A 4,225-nucleotide genomic window follows, 5' to 3' on the forward strand; every position below is an offset into this window, starting at 1 on the left:
CTCTTTGCCTTCGTGCTGTTATATCAGTCCAGAATCCACTCACTATTTCTTGATTCAGTAAACATGTATTGGACTCTTGCCTTGTGCCAGACACTATGTTGGCTGTCAGGAACAAGAGATGAATAGGATGTAATCTGTCCTCAAAGATCTCAGCAGGAAGAAACACCTTTCCCCTTTTCCCCTACTGAAATTCTTCTGTTTCTTCAAGGCCCAGATGAAATCTATGGCCTTTGTGTAGTTTCCTGATCTCTTTTCTTCAGCACATAGCTTATAATTACTTGGAATCTTTTTCATTCCTTCTGTGTTAAAACAAGCTGTTTTGAATGCCTCTCCCTATGGATTCATGGACAGGATCATGTTTTACCCATCTTTGTGTCCCTGCTAGTAACTAGCATAATTCTTTGTATAAAACAGGCCTCAGCAATAGTTGGCTGAATTGGAAAAAGAATGGGGTAGAGAAACCTAAACTACAGACCTCCTAGCAGAAGGGCTAAAATCAAGACATACATGTTGAACTGAACTAAAAGACGGGAATACAGTAAACCAGGCCACCCAGAGGCAGCTTTTAGAATATTCTAGGGGGTCACTTGTTTATATTTATTCCAGATTTATTTATTTCTCATGTAAACTCCAACTGGGCCTCCAATAGTCTGGTCACCACAGGACAGACCTAAGCCAAGCATTCTAAGGTCACTCCCAAGAAGAGGAATGGGACTTCTAAGATGCTTAAAGTTGTCCAAATGCTAACTGTCTGGATTTAGGAATTTAGAATCCTAGTTATCAAAGCTGGGAGGTATCTTAGAAATTATGAACACCCTCCCAGAAAGGGGCACTGACTTATCCAAGGTCACATACTACGAATAAATATTTATATGTGTTTACTTTTTACCCTGAATAGAAATTCCTGGAAACGAGGATCATACTTTCTCCCTGGAAGGTCAGAGTTACTCCTCCTACTGTTTTCCTGATTTCTTTACCTCCTGTGGTTTTAGACACGGACATGAACTTTCAGAGAATTCCTCCATGTAATCTCATTCCTCTATAACCTATGATTCTTCCCACCTCTCACAGCATGATGTAGCAGCGATAAATAGCTCAGGATCAAAAGTCAAAAGTCCTAAGTTCTAGTTCCAGTTCTTGTACCAAGTAACTGTGGAACTTTGGGCAAACCACTTACATTTAGCCAGCTTTAGTTTCACCATAGTACAACAGTGTTCAGGTCTAACATCTTGCAATTCATACTCCTTATTTTCTATGTGGACTCAGAAGATAGATCAGACTGAAATGAGAAAGCACAAAGAAGGAATTAACCTAATTGTTAACATTTTTTGCCACCCACTGACTTAAACAGCTATTGCTTTCTTTGTTCAGATTCAAAATTATTTTATTATTACTACTTTGTAACATCTTTTTCTTTTTTGAGACAGGGTCTCACTCAGTCACCCAGGTTGGAGCACAGTTGATATGATCAGAGCTCACTGCAGCCTTGAACTCCTGAGTTCAAGCAATCCTCCTACCTCAGTCTCCTGAGTAGCTGGGACTATAGGTACACCATCATGTCCAGCTAATTTAACAAAAAGCTTTTCTTGGGAGATGAGGTCTCACTACATTGCCCAGGCTGGTCTCTAACTCCTGGCCTCAAGTGATCCTCCTGCTTTAGACTCCCAGTGGAGAATTATGGGCGTGAACCACTGTGCCCAGCCCATTTTGAATTAAATATTAATAATTTGTATATATGGTATAAGGTTCATATTCAACTTCATTCTTTTGCATGTTGATATCCAGTTGTCCCAGTACCATTTGTTGAAAAGCATATTTCTTCTCCACTGAATTGTCTTAGCATCTTGTAGGAAATCAATTGACCACAAATGTAAGAGTTTTTTTCTGGAATCTCAGTCCTATTCCATTGACCTGTATGTTTGTCCTTATGCCAATAAAACACTATCTCGGTTACTGTAACTTTTTAGTAAATTTTGAAATCAGGAAGTATGAGTCCTCAAATTTCATTCTTTTTTTATTCATGTTTTTTGTTGTTGTTGTTGTTGTTACTCTGGGTCCATTTTACTCTACATGAATTTCAGAATTGTTAGAAACGCCAAGGGAGGAACACAGGAGGCCAAGATGAAGGAAAAGAAAGTTTATTTTAACATCTGCTTATGGATGGCCAAGGCCAAGATGGCATCAGCCCCCGACATGGTGGATGTCCAGGACTTTTATAGTCAGATTTTGGTGGACTCTCAAAGGGGGTGGGGCCAGCTTAAAGGGGAAGTTCCCATGGAACCTCCCACCAGCCTCTGGGTTCAACCTAACAAGAATCAGCTTATCAATTTCTGCAAAAAGAAAGGTAGCTGGCATTTTAATAGAGATTGCTCTGAGTCTGTAGATCAGCTTGGGGAGTATTGTTTTCTTCAAAAGATTAAATCTCTGATTGATGAATACAGGATGTCTTTCATTTATTTAGGCTTTCTTTAATTTCTTTCAACAACGTTTTATAGTTTTCAATGTACACATCTTGTACTTCTTTTGTTACATTTATTTTATTCTTTTTTATTCTATTGCAAATAGAATTCTTTTCTTAATTTCCCTATTGTTCACTGCTAGTGTATAGAAAACTATAACTAATTGTGTTGATCTTGTATCCTGAAACCTTGCTGAATTTGTTTATTAGCTCTCACAGTTTTTTTTTTGTTTTTTGGTAGATTTTTTTTTAGAATTTTCTGCATACAATACAAGGTCATGTCATCTGTGAATAGATGTTGTTCATTTCTTCCTTTCCAATCCAGATGTCTTTTTTTTTCCCTGCCTAATTTCCCAGGCTAGAACCTCCAATACAATGATAAATACAGGGAGAAGGCTTTCAGTCCTTATTATTTCAGTATAATGTTAGTTGTGGGTTTTTTGTAGATACCCTTTAGCAAGTTGAACAAATTCTCTTCTATTCCTAGTTTGTTGAGTGTTTTTGTCATGACAGGCTGTTGGATTTTGTCAAATGCTTTTTCTGCATCTATTGAGACGATCATGTGGAGTCTGTACTTTATTTTATTGATATGGTATATTACATTGATTGATTTTCATATGTTGAATGAACCTTGCATTCCTGGTATAAATGTCGCTTGATCATGGTGTATAATCTTTGTTATATGTTACTAGATTTAGTTTACTAGTATTTTGTTGAGGATTTTTGTATGTATATTCATAGAATTATAATATTAGCCTGTAGTTTTCTTGTGATGTTTTTGTCTGGTTTTGCTACATGATAATGCTGACCTCACGAAATGAGCTATAAAATGTTCCCTCCTCTTCTACTTCTTAGAAGAGTTTATCAAGGATTTATATTAATTCTTTTTAAATGTTTGGTGGAATTCACTAGTGAAATAATTTGGTCCTGGGCTCCTCACAGGAAGTTTTAAAATGACTAAGTCAATCTCTTTATTTGTTATATATCTATTTAGATTTCTATTTATTCTGAGTCTGTGTCAATAGTGTGTGTCTCTCTAGTAATTTGTCCATTTCATCCAAGTTATCTAATTTTTTTGGCATAGAATTGTTTATAGTATTCCCTTGTAATCCTTTTTATTTTTGTAATGTCATTAGAGTGGTTCCCCTTTAATTCCCTATTTTCATAATCTGAGTCTTCTCTCTCTCTTTTTTCTTTTTTTTTGAAACAAGGTCTCGCTCTGTTGCCCAGGTTGGAGTGCAGTACTGTCATCCTAGTTCACTGCAACCTCCAACACCTGGGCTCAAGCAATCCTCCTACCTCAGCCTCCCAAGTAGCTGGGACTACAGGAGCCCTACCACACCCAGCCAATTTTTAAATTTTTAATAGAGATGGGGTCTGGCAATGTTGCCCAGGCTGGTCTTCAACTCCTGGCTTCAAGTGGTCATTCTGCCTTTTCCTCCCAAAGTGCTAGGAATATAAGCATGAGCCACCACACCTGGCCTGAGTCTTCTCTCTCTTTTTTTTTTCTTCTTTCTTTCTTTCTTTTTTTTTTTACCATTACCCCCATATTATAGATGAATCTCTCTTTTTTTCTTGATAAGTCTAGCTAAAGTTTTGTCAATTTTGTTAATCTTTTCAAAGGATCAACTTTTAGTTTTGTTGGTTTTCTTTATTGTTTTTTTCTTATCTCTATTTCACTTATCTGCTATAATCCTTATTGTTTCCCTCCTCTGCTTGATTTGGTTTTAGATTGTTCTACTTTTTCTAGTTTCTTTTTTTTTTTTT

Source organism: Propithecus coquereli, unplaced genomic scaffold (assembly GCF_000956105.1).
Source record: "Propithecus coquereli isolate 6110/MARCELLA unplaced genomic scaffold, Pcoq_1.0 Scaffold122, whole genome shotgun sequence".
Taxonomy (NCBI): domain Eukaryota; kingdom Metazoa; phylum Chordata; class Mammalia; order Primates; family Indriidae; genus Propithecus; species Propithecus coquereli.